This window comes from Macrobrachium rosenbergii, chromosome 13 (assembly GCF_040412425.1).
Source record: "Macrobrachium rosenbergii isolate ZJJX-2024 chromosome 13, ASM4041242v1, whole genome shotgun sequence".
Taxonomy (NCBI): Eukaryota; Metazoa; Arthropoda; class Malacostraca; order Decapoda; family Palaemonidae; genus Macrobrachium; species Macrobrachium rosenbergii.
In genome coordinates this window covers 48,174,429-48,188,145 of record NC_089753.1, presented here as the reverse complement: position 1 = coordinate 48,188,145, position 13,717 = coordinate 48,174,429, and the positions used below count along the sequence as shown (strand labels likewise).

The window sequence follows — 13,717 nt, the reverse complement described above, 5'->3', positions numbered from 1 at the left end:
TAAACATTTATGCGCAGGTATATCATATGCATTTATGGGTTAGCATAGGTTCATACAAGCCTAAATGTATGAATTACCTACATCAATGTTTTGTGTGTTTCAGTCTAAATACATATGTATTTATGCATATAGTATGCATTCACCCGTGTGTGACGAATACGTATATATATTGTATGCTTTGTATGGATTAACATAGATTCATATAAGCCTATATGTATAGGTTGCATGCATCCCTGTTCCACGTATTTTAGTGTAAATACATATGTATGCATGTCGTATACAATCACTCGTGTGTGATATATATGCACGAAAAACTCCACGTATAAACTCATCCTTCGTGTTTGTGTGTCTCTTTTGATTTGCATTCTTGAAGAGGGCAACAAGCAATCACAAGCTATCAGCATATAATAAGATTTTCATCCTTGACTTATTATTATTCGCACAAGCACTCCTCAGTGCGTATGATTGTTTGTCTGGGGGCGCGCTCTGGTTCATTTGCGTGGGTGGCTGGGTGTGTGTGTGTGTAAGTTTGTAAGTGCGTGTGTGTGTGTTTGTTCGTCCACGCTTAAGTTGGGGGATTCATGCAATGACGTACGTTCGTATGCTTGCATTTCTGTCTTCGGGTTACGCTAAAGTGGTTTGTTTAAAGGAATGAAAGCATGTTTTGCATGAATATGCAAGCACACACGCTTGCGTCTTTTGTTTTTTGTAACAGGTGCATCAATTTCAGTCGCCAGTCGATAGATAGAAATGATAAACCTAGACCGATAGACCGATGTCTCGCACTCGCCGCCAACACGATCGCCGGAGTTGGTGGAGTTGGGTGTATAGGTTGGTGGGTGGTGGGAAAGAGAGAGAGAAAGAGAGAGGGGTGGGCACGCCCACATCTGCTCCCCTGTTGGCAGGAACAGGAGCAGACCTGCGTACCTCACGCCCCGGCGGCGGCAGCAACCACTCCCTCGGCTCGGGGTACCAGACGGCACCCGTGTGTGTGTGTGTGTATCCGCCCTCCTTGCTTCCTCGCCAACCTACCTGCCTTGCCTGCTCTAGACTCACTCTCCCTCTGGACGCCGTCGAGTCCTCATCGGACGAACGCCCCTTCAGTAGCACTACGCCTCCTCCTCTTATTCCTCCTGACGCTCACGCCAAAGAAGAAGAAGCAAGGGGCATCACCACCACCAGCAGTAGCAGTAGCGTCTTCGGCCTAGAACCCAAGACTTCAGGCGTGACACTTTTTTCCTGAGGGCGTAGAAAAACTAGAATAGGCCTAAGAAGAAAGGCCTTTTTCTAAGGGCGCAGCCACCCTTTTAGTCTCTCATTCCTTCAAATGTAAGTATGAGTTCCCTCTATATTTAAGTATAATTTCTGTATATATTGATTTTAGATTATGTTGCAATTCCATTAAGTAGTCTGTATATTTATGTATCCAAAACCTCCTCTACAGTCTCATGCACATATCTTTATTTACTCTATGATAATTATTCCCTACAACTTGTCATTCATTACAAAAAAGAAGTTAGGCAAAGAAGTTATTCTTTAAAATGTAATTGCCTCACTCTATTTTTTTTATTTTCTCAACACTTATCCATTGTTTGTCAATTTCTCTTTTTTTTCCAAAGTTTTCCTATCGCAAAAAAGGAGAAAAATCACGAGAAAATATACATAACTAAAATAAGCCCATTTAAATGTTAACAATTTTAAATCTGTAAAAAATTCAAGCAAATAATTTTAACTCTTAAAATTTTTTTTAAATAATCTATAATTCTTAAAAAGATCCGATAAAATTAACAGTTAGAAATCTGTAATTGCTTAAATTATAAATAGGACCCGATCCCAAATCGCTGGGTCAGTCGGTCCTTTTGGCCCTAATCCCTAATTCGGTTGTTGGTCACGTTTGTCTGTTTCCGCTTTTCGCTCGATTATCTCTCTCTCTCTCTCTCTCTCTCTCTCTCTCTCTCTCTCTCTCTCTCTCTCTCTCTTTGTGTTTTTGCATTTCTTAACCAGTCCTGCTTTAATTATTAAGCGTCCCTTTACGTTTTTATTCTCTCTCTCTCTCTCTCTCTCTCTCTCTCTCTCTCTCTCTCTCTCTCTCTCTCTCTCTACTAGTCCTGTTTTAATTATTAAGCGTCTTTACGTTTCTATTCTAATCTCTCTCTCTCTCTCTCTCTCTCTCTCTCTCTCTCTCTCTCTCTCTCTCTCTCTCTCTCTTTGTGCTCTTGCATCTCTGTACTAGTCCTGTTTTAATTATTAATTGTCCCTTTGTGTATTTATTCCTATATTCTCTCTCTCTCTCTCTCTTTGTGTGTATATATATGTATATATATGTACATATATACATATTTATGTATGTACTGCATATACACATATACATACGTATGATACACGCGCATGCACGCGCTCATACACGCACACACACACACACACACACACACACACACTTCCATCAAGTTCCCTAACTTCTTCTTCCACGTCAACTCTTCTGTAAACAATTAACACAATTTCATTTAAATTGGGTCGCATATTCCCTTAGCGTCTCGCATAAATATTTTATCAACTTGCTCAATGATTTATTACCTTGCATATTAGTCCCTGCCTTTTTTCTTGCTGTAACAATCTCTCTCTCTCTCTCTCTCTCTCTCTCTCTCTCTCTCTCTCTCTCTCTCTCTCTCTCTCAACTACTCCTGTGTTTGCCTTTATGTATAACTGTATATTTATAAACCTTCCTGTCTAGATATATTTACCTAAATCATTGACAGTTTTCAAAGTTGTATGTGTGGTATTAATGTTGAATGTTCCGAGATTTGATAGTCTTTGACAATTTGTCTATTCAGTATTCTGTCAGAATCGAAATTCTGTAATCATGACCTTTGAGAGAGAGAGAGAGAGAGAGAGAGAGAGAGAGAGAGAGAGAGAGAGAGAGAGAGAGAGAGTACATCTGATCGAGAATGTGAAATCAGTTTTTGAGAGAGAGTGTGTATATCTGATCGAGAAAGTGAAACTGTAATTTTGAGAGAGAGAGAGATGAGGTATATATCTGATCGAGAATGTGAAATAATTTTTGAGAGAGGAAGATATAGCTGATCGAGAATTTGAGATTATAACTTGAGAGAGAGAGAGAGAGAGAGAGAGAGAGAGAGAGAGAGAGAGAGAGAGAGTATCTGATCGAGAAAGTGAAACCGTAATTTTGAGAGAGAGAGAGAGAGAGAGAGAGAGAGAGAGAGAGAGAGAGAGAGAGAGAGAGAGAGAGAGTATATCTGATCGAGAATGTGAAATAATTTTTGAGAGAGGAAGATATAGCTGATCGAGAATTTGAGATTATAACTTGAGAGAGAGAGAGAGAGAGAGAGTATCTGATCGAGAAAGTGAAACCGTAATTTTGAGAGAGAGAGAGAGAGAGAGAGAGAGAGAGAGAGACAGTATATCTGATCGAGAATGTGAAATATTTTTTGAGAGAGGAAGATATAGCTGATCGAGAATTTGAGATTATAACTTGAGAAAGAGAGAGAGAGAGAGAGAGATTAGGTATATATCTGATCGAGAATGTGAAATCATAACTTTTAGAGAGAGAGAGAGAGAGAGAGGTATATCTGATCAATAATATGAAATATTTGCGCGTAGAGACGTAGTTAGAAAGAGAGAGAGAGAGAGAGAGAGAGAGAGAGAGAGAGAGAGAGAGAGAGAAGGAAAGGGAAAGGAAAGTCTCAAAAGAGGTGAATAAATAAGCCTGATATATTTGCACCCTAGAGAAAGAAAGAAAACGAAAGAGAGAAAAGGAGGAAGAAAGTCAAAGCTGAGAATTATAGGATTGAGAAGGGGAGAATGAAAGTGGAAAAAATAATAGATTTACTGGTAAAATGGGGTATGGAGTGCAGATGATTCTGAATTGTAGGTTGAATATGTTGTTATGACAGAACAAAAACATTTTGCATGGAGAAGTTTGATTGTATTAGAGTTAGCAGAAATACCAAACAACTGCGAAGTCTTTTTATTCAGGATTAAGTGAGAATCAGTTGTCTTGGCAAATTAAATGCGTTAAAAGTGAGGGAGAGAAAACATGTTATAATAGTACGTAAAAATAGTGTCCTATGTTCGCGAGGTATGAACATGAATTCATGATTTTAGTACAATATCGTTCTTGACACTATAGTTCGGCAACTAAAATAGGGTAGATTAACAGACGTTGACGGTGGGATTACTTGAAGGGGTGGGATTACTTGAGGGGTGGGATGATAACTGCAAAATAATTCGGCACGAGGCAGTCCTCTTTCACCTGGATATTCAAAATCCAGAAGATTTGTTTTTTTCAGGTAACTCTAAAGTCAGAGTAAAATATTTGAAGATATTTTTTGATAGCTCTTGTTAAAGATACACCTTAAAAATAAAATACTGGAGTTTTTCTACAAATAAAGGTTCTGATTTAAAGAGTAAGGTGGGATTATATAATTTTATGCAAGTTGGGAAAATTTAACTCAAAACAGTTCTGCTAAATGGTCTGTATTGGAACTGCAAGGAAAAGTATTATCATAGGTTAAGTACTGATGAACAGATTAGCAGGGATGACTGATGCAAGAATGAGTGGAGGATACATAGATACGGAAATGAAATACACTGTCGGGGGAAAAGTGGGTTAAGAAGGAATATAGGGCAAACGTAATGTACTTCTAATCCTTAATGTATTTGTTTGTCTTTGTGTAATACACATACATACATATATATGCACACAAATATATATACATATATGTATGTATGTATAACTGAATCACGAAAATATGGAACGTGATGAATTTGTCTTTATATATGCATATATATATATATATATATATATATATATATATATATATATATATATATATATATATATGTGTGTGTGTGTGTGTGTGTGTGTGTGTGTGTGTGTGTGTGTGTTTGTGTGTGTGTGTATTATTTAGCTGGTTTAAAAAATAGTGGATAATTTATGTGTCCCAGAACAAGTTTTGTCTATTGACTAATATGTCTGCAGTAATGTTATGTCATTCGTAAGCTGAGGTAACGATATATTAATAATCGCACGGTTCATCTTATGGGCAAATGGTAAATGATTTGAGGCCATAATTATTTTGACATGAATATCTGTTGATGGTTTTATGTCGTACCCTTATGTGTTTGCATTAATGCACAATGCACGTAGATTTTAAATTGCATATTGTTCTTGTCGAATGTGAGCTTGAAAATTACTTAAGAAAGTGTTAGAGACGAGATATGCCAAGCGCCATGTCGTCAAGTCGTAATTCTGTGAAGAATTGAAGTGCATTTTTGGATAATAAAATACTATCCAGGTAGATCATACCTTGGAATTGTCGGGGCGACAGCATCAAAAGCTCCGTTGAACTCTCTCTCTCTCTCTCTCTCTCTCTCTCTCTCTCTCTCTCTCTCTCTCTCTCTCTCTGGCGTAAGCTTGTTTCCGTCTTCGGCCGTAATGCAATCGCAGTTTGTTTAAAACTTTTATTTTTCGAATCGAGGAGAGGTGAGTTTAATTACGCGGACTGCAGAGGAGTGTGCGTCAATAGGTCCTTTTTTAGAGGGTAGTAAGTGACTCGTTATCGTTTTGAAGTCTTGCGTGTGCAGGAGACATTGCTGGTTCGTTTGTACACTTCTAGTTTGTCAGTTCTTCGAATGGTTCTCTCTCTCTCTCTCTCTCTCTCTCTCTCTCTCTCTCTCTCTCTCTCTCTCTCTCTCTAAAATTCTGGATAGAGGAAACGGTCTAAAACCAGCTGATTTGTGTATATAAATACCTTTTTCGTCATTATATGTGTATATATATATGTATGTATATTATATTATATATATTTATATATACAGTATATATGTATATATATCACACATTTTATATATGTGCCTGTAAAACTAAGATATTTTAAGAAGGATAGAATAATTAAGGAGGTAGAATTGAAGGAAACAGTGAGAGGTGACATAAAGTTACAAGAAAAACGTAAAACTGAAGACCAGTGGGAATGAAAAATCTATCTATCTATCTATCTATCTGTCTGTCTATTTATCGATGAGTCTGTGTACCTATATGTATGTCGTAATGATGTAACGTGACAAAAAATGTGACACCATTTTTGTCTTGACATTGTACTGAAAGTGTACCGATATCCCTTGCTCTCCCATTATCTCCATAGCCTCATTATATTCGTCCTTTGGGAGACAAATCTTTCATCAAAACATAATTAAAATCTGCCGTAAAAGAACATCACAACAAAATCCCGTTATTGGTAAAGCTTATTCATCTGTGCTTCCCTCATTTAACTCCAAATCTTCCTTAAAAAAGACTAAAACATGAAGAAAAGCCTTTACGAAATATTTTTCATTCCAAGTTTAGTCGTAACCTCAAAACCTCCCACAAAAAATCTGAACCACAGAGTTGACATGCAGGATTACGTACCGGTCAGCAAACACGACCCCTGGTGATTCCATCTAATGCCCATTGTAGCAGAAGAAATGATCTGAAAGACCAACTTGATGTATAGAAAGAAACTTTGTTGTGCGGGATCTTCATTTTGGCAGTCAGAGTCTATCTAGAACGGAAATTTGTATGTAGCGTCTTGATGGCGGAAGTCTAAGTCCCCAGAAATCGAAGTCAGTCTACTTTTACTTTTCAAGTGATAGCTCGTAAATAATTCAGAGATTCCACCTTTTAGTCAGGTTAGTCCGTTTAAGTATAAATGCGCAGCATAATAGTTGATTAGGGAGGTAAATTTATTTTCAGATGACTGAAGTCAGTACCCCACGAAATCTGAGTCAGTCTGCTTTTCGTCTTCAAGTGATATCTCATAAATAATTCAGAGATTCCACCTTATGGTCAAGTTAGTCCATTTGGGTATAAATGTACAATATAGTTGATTAGGCAGGTAATTTTTTCAAGTTACCTGAAGTCAAAATCCCACGAAATCGGAGTCAGTCTGCATTTCCTTCTCAAGTGGTAGCTCGCAAATAATTCAAAGATTTCACCTGATAGTGTGGTTAGTCTATTTGGGTATAAATGTACAGTATAGTTGATTAGGCAGGTGATTTTTTTTTTTTTTTTTCAAGTTACCTGAAGTCGAAATCCCAAGAAATCGGAGTCAGTCTGCATTTCCTTCTTAAGCAGTAGCTCGCAAATAATGGACAGGTTCCACTTGATAGTGTGGTTAGTCCATTAAGGTGTACTGTGATGACTATGTAATTCGCAGGCCGATAATTAATATAGGAATACGTTTGTGCCTTATTGTGTTTGTGTGATAATTAGTTTGTGAGTGAACTGAATCTAGGGGAAATGAAAGTGAAGTTCAGACGACTATGCATTGTTATTAACAGAAATGTTTAAATGGAGCCGTTTGCGAGTTTATTATACATGTTTAAATGGAGTCTTATGTAGGTTTATTAGCAGAAATGTTTAAATGGAGCCTTATGTGAGATTATTAGCTAAAACGTTTAAATGTAGCCTTATGCGAGTGTATTAATAAAATTTAAATGGGGAATTATGCGAGTTTATTAACAAAAATGTTGAAAAGGCGACACAGGCGAGTGTACTAAGAGGAAATGTTTAAATGAAGCCACATGTGAGTTTATTAACAAAAATGTTTAAATGGAGTCATGTGAGTTTATTACCAAAAATATTCAGATGGAGCCATATGCGATTTTATTAAAAAAATGTTTAAATGGAGCCTTATGCGAGTTTATCAGCAAAAAGTGTTTAAGTGGAGCCATATGTGAGATTATTAGCCAAAGTGTTTAAATGGAGTCTAATGCGAATTCATTAACAAAAATGTTTAAATGGAGCCATAAGCGATTTAAAAAATAATGTTTAAATGGAGCCTTATATGAGTTTATTAGCAAAAATGTTTAAATGGAGCCATATGTGAGATTATTAGCCAAAATGTTTAAATGGAGCCTTATGCAAGTTTTTTAACAAAAATATTTTAATGGAGCCATTTGCGAGTTTAAACCAAAAATGTTTAAATTTAAACTAGGTTGAAATGGCACATATGCGAGTTTTAACAAAATTTAACCCTTAAAACAAAAATGTTTAAATGGAGCTGTATGTGATGTAAAAAATGTTTAAATGGAGCCGTATGAGTTTATCAGCAAAAATGTTTAAATGGAGCCATATGTGAGATTATTGGACAAAGTGTTTAAATGGAGCCTTATACGAATTTATCAGCAAAAAATGTTTAAATGGAGCTGTATGCGATGTTATAAAAAAATGTTTAAGTGGACCCTTATGCAAGTTTATCAGCAAAAAATTTTAAAATGGAGCCATATGTGAGATTATTACACAAAGTGTTTAAATGTTTTTTATCAGCAAAATATTTTTAAATGGCGCCATATGTGAGATTATTAGCCAAAATGTTTAAATGGAGCCTTATGCGAGTTTATTATCAAAAATACTTAAATGGAGCCATATGCGATTCTATTAAAAAATAATGTTTAAATGGAGCCTTATGCGAGTTTATCAGCAAAAATGTTTAAATGGAGCCATATGTAAGATGATTAGCCAAACTGTGTAAATTCTATTAAATGTAGTCTTATGTGAGTTTTTTAACAAAAATGTTTTAATGGAGCCATTTGTGAGTTTAAACCAGAAATGTTTAAATGGAACATTATGCTAGTTTATTAACAAAAATTTTGAAATGGCGACATATGCGAGTTTATTAACAAAAATATTTAAATGGAACCTTATGCGAGTTTATTAACAAAAATATTCAAATGGGGCCATATGCAACTTTATGAACAAAAATGTTGAAATGGACCTATTTGCGAAGTTATTAACAAAAATGTTTAAATTGATCCTTATGTGAGTTTATTAACAAAAATGTTTAAATGGAGTCATACGCGATATATATGCTCTCCATCCTTCTTCGGCGAAGCTCTTAAGATAAGCCCCGAGGCCAGATTGCCGAAGCAAATGAATAGAATAAAGGAAAAAATACCCCATACATTCCCCTTAGAATTTATGAGTGACTTGTGTAGAGTGGTTATGGAATATGAATTCCCTATTATGTGTTTGTAAAAGTCCAATTATATGATGATTTATGAAAAATAGTCTGTGAAGCCAAGAACTGGGGCCCACTTTCAGCCATTCAGTGCCTAAGAGAGTGAAAGAGGGAGTTGGAGTGGTTGGACAGCGAGGTGGGTTCCATTATATGGGCTTTAGAGCTTATGTACGCATAGAATTTATATATATATATATATATATATATATATATATATATATATATATATATATATATATATATATATATATATATATATAATGAGCAGCGACAAAGAATTTCTGTAATTCAAATGTACAAAATACTTGATAGAAATACAAAGAATTATAAGTTAAATTTTTAACATTAATTCTATAATGCAGTACATACAGTATTCTTATAAATGCTTCTATCAGAGCATATAAATTAAAACAAATGAGCTGCGACAGAGAAGTTCTGTAATTCAAATATACGAAGCAATTGATATAAAAATACAAAGGATTATAATTTATATTCTTACGTTCTAAAATGCAGTCCATATTATCACGAAGTCTTCTGATGATCTGTCGTGATGCTTAGCAGTAATTACGTATATAAATATCATTAACATCTCCGGGAAAAAGTTGGATAAGAACATGCTAGGTTCCGTACCAGACCATCCTAATAAAGATAGCTTATCAGATTATCGTGGGGGTGTAAATGTTTTATCTTTCACGCTGCGCCCTAGATCTAATTTGATTATCGTGAATTCTCTAAGTGTCTGGAGACCATTTACATTAGAGAGATGGAACTATAGGTTACTCCAAGTGCCTGGGGCTTCTCGCGGAGTGGGGTGGTTTCCATGATTGTACTTTGTTTGTATTGTGCATGCTAAAGTTCAGTATACCTTAGTTTAACCAGACCACTGAGCTGATTAACAGCTCTCCTAGGGCTGGCCCGAAGGATTAGACTCATTTTACGTGGCTAAGAACCAATTGGTTACCTAGCAACGGGACCTACAGCTTATTATGGAATCCGAACCACATTATAGCGAGAAATTAATTTCTGTCACCAGAAATAAATTCATCTAATTCTTCATTGGCCGGCCGAGACTCGAACTCGGGCCTAGCAGAGTGCTAGCCGAGAACTCAACCAACTTGTCCAACGAGGTATTGTGCATGCAGTAGATTGTATGTGTATATATATGTATATATACATATATATAATACTTATATGTATATATACATGTATATATATGTATATATACATATATGTATTATATATATGTATATATACATATATATATATATATATATATATATATATATATATATATATATATATATATATATATATATATATATATATATATATATATATATATATATATATATATATATATATATATATAACATATACAGTACATATACATTTTGAAAAAGCAAGAAATTTGCACGAGAAGAACTATTGACAGCTAAGGTCACTGACGCCGGTATGAACTGTTGAGAATGACGAAATGTATATAAAAACTATAAACAAGATGACCTGATTGTATATGGACACAAAAAAATTAAATCTTGGGCTCTTGCAGAAGACCTGCTTCTGGTACAGGAGTTTCTTGGTCTTCAAATTACAGTCCCGTTTGACATAACGTCCCGTAAATGTTTGAAAAGATTTTGCATATCAGTATTCGGCCCTCAAGGCCCCGAAGCAGATAAGATTGACTGTATTTGTGCAGATTTCAGAATACTGATTTTTTGTAATTGGTCAGAAGTTACGACAGTATCGCAGACGAAATTGTCTTTGATTGAAAAAGGTTTTGGCAGAATCTTTTAAATATTACCACTTTTTCATAAGAGATTCTCTTCTGGAATGGGAAAAGTTTTTGGCAGAATCTTTTAATTGTCTACGCATTTTCACCAAAACCTTCCCGCATCCGTGTTCTAGAAAACCCTGGTTTTTTTTTACGTAATGTTGAAAGCGATTCGTCGCCACTGGTTGAGGGAATATCTCACAAGAGGAGGAGTATTAGGAATATTTCAGTCGAGTGAGACTCATTCTTGCTTTACTGCCTTCAGTGCTCTCATGAATACCATGTTTAATTCACCGACGCTCTCAGAACGAGAACGATTTCGAAAGACATTCTCATTTTGAAAGAGACGAGAAGGGGAAGAATTCTTCCCTCTTAGGAAGATATCGCAAGAGGAAGAACGCAGTCTCCCAAGCGAGAAGGATTTCGAAAGACATTCTCATTTTGAGAGGGACGAGAAGGGGAAGAGTTCTTCCCTCTTAGGAAGAGATCGCAAGAGGAAGAACGCAGTCTCCCGAGGGAGAACGATTTCGAAAAACATTCTCATTTTGAGGATGGAGAACGTAGTCTCCCGAGTGAGAACGATTTCGAAAGACATTCTCATTTTAAGTGAGACGAGAAGGAGATGAGTTCTTCCCTCTTAGTAAGAGATTGCAAGAGGAAGAAGGCAGTGTCTTCCGTTAATTGGAAGCTTGGCAGTCTCTTAAAAACGAGGGAATGCAAGGAAAGAGGACACAAAGTAAGCAGTGGCAACTGAAGGTTTTGAGTGAATGCAAACACTCGAAGAAGAAGAAGAAGAAGAAGAAGAAGAAAAAAACTTCGCTGAACAAATTACCTGGAATCTAAATTTTTTCTCCCGGCCTGGAAAGACCTCAATGAAGCCGTGTGTTCTCAGGCGAGTTACGTAAGATTTCCAGATGCCTTTTTTACCTCTTAAATGTCACTGATGTTTGTTCAAGCGACAGCTCCAGGCATTCGTAAGAACTGTATTTATTGCTGGTTCTTCACTTTTACATTTAAAATTATACGTGTATGGTGAATATATATAAACTTATATTCCTTCATCATGTGTCTTTCTGTTGAAGATGTCGTAGAAAACTAAAGACGAAATCGGTCAGGGTTTATGTAAAGTGTGTCATTTTCTTTGTCGTATAACTTTGCATATATACATATATATATATATATATATATATATATATATATATATATATATATATATATATATATATATATATATATATAAATATATATATATTTGTGTGTGTGTATCTATGGATGTATATGTGTGTTCAGTGTTTTATGTATCTGGAAACATGCACGCATGCATTGTGATAATTAACGACCGAACACGCAACAGTGAATATATAAACATTAATCATCCTGACGTAGATTAACGAGCAGAAGCCTTTTCCTCAAAAAAGATTAGAAGAGGTAAACACCCTCTTATTATCTCTTGTTATCACCCTACACACTTAACCAGGAGATTATTAGATCATTTTTTTCACACCCCCCAAATTAACTGTAAAATGGTCGACGTTCACCGGCTGGGCGGGTGACCGAACGTTTAAAATGGACGTTTTGGCGAAGATGAATTATGAAAAGCTTAACTGCCCTTATCAATCACTATTATGAAAATTAATTATCAACGAATATGATATTGCTTGGTAGGAGGTGTTTCTTAATTATGTTGACTCACTGGTTAGTCGAATATAGTGATTATATATATGTATATATATATATATATATATATATATATATATATATATATATATATATATATATATAATATATATATATATATATATATGTATATATAATGATGAGTTGGATATTCTCAGCAAATCATTACTTGATGGTAAGCTTGTCAACAAATGTATGACAAAAAAAAAACCAAATGCATTATTTATTTCTTCATTAGTTAATTGGTCTTTCTCAATTACTTTAACTTTGCAGTTACTGGAATATAGTCTAAATAAAATTATGAGTTTATATTCTCACCAAATCTTTACGTGTCCGTAACCTTATCTATAAATATATGAACCCGTAGGACTTTCAGTGTACCTCGCGCGGTGCACTGTAGGCATTACTTAAGGTTCATTGCAGCGTCCCTTCGGCCTCTAGCTGCAACCCCTTCCATTCCTTTTACTGTACCTCCGTTCATATTCTCTTTCTTCCATCTGACTTTCCACCCTCTCGTAACAGTTGTTTCAACATTATTTTCAGCGCTGAATGACCTCATAGGTCCCAGTGCTTGACCTTTGGCCTAAATTTTATATTCCAATTCCAATTCCGTGAATATATGACAAAAAAAAAACAAATGGAGTCTCTGTTTCTTTGTCTCTTATCATTATTGTTACGACCTTTCCGACTTGCTGTCTTCTAATCAGATGAACTCTTAACAAACCTCTTTTTCCGCTCATTGTTATTCTCGTCCCTTCACGTATTCTCTCCTGGTTCCTTTTTATCAACGGTCTATTGTGGTTGATTTCCTTGTGGGCGAGGAGGTATTGTGACGGCGACAAACGTCCCTTCTGTAAATAAACCTCTTTGGAAACTCAACAGTCGATTGGCCGTCTTTAAATATATAATCATTAATCTTCTAAACAACAAAGGACCGAACAAAGGGAAAGATTAATAAAGCTTAATAAAGATTACAAAGACTAAAACGTTCCTTTTTTCAGTTTTATTCTGCGAGGAATTTTTTTTTTTTTGTAACCTAATTAGATAAAACTTTTTTTTTTGGGGGGTTGGGGGTGACGGCAAACAGACCTCCCACTCGGTTTAATTTTGCCTCTGAAAAAATTGAAAAGGACAAAAGAGGAACAGTTAAATTGTTTTTCAAGGTTTGTTTTGAAGTTATGGCTGTTGACAAGGAAAATTCTTTTTCGTAATACATGAGAGGTTCGTATTAAATAAACATATATATATGTATATA

General features: G+C 35.5%; 1 protein-coding gene across 3 annotated transcripts in view; it reads left to right on the top strand.

Annotated features, from left to right (window-relative positions):
• The first annotated feature begins 836 nt into the window (after positions 1 to 836).
• Positions 837 to 13,717, top strand: part of spab (space blanket) — an 88,897-nt gene continuing 76,016 nt past the window's right edge. The window contains exon 1 of one of the 3 annotated variants that reach the window (XM_067115438.1): positions 837 to 1,329. The gene's annotated coding sequence lies outside the window, so the exon portion shown is untranslated. The remainder of the gene's footprint in view (positions 1,330 to 13,717) is intronic. The other 2 variants (XM_067115437.1, XR_010855133.1) reach the window with 2 other exon arrangements.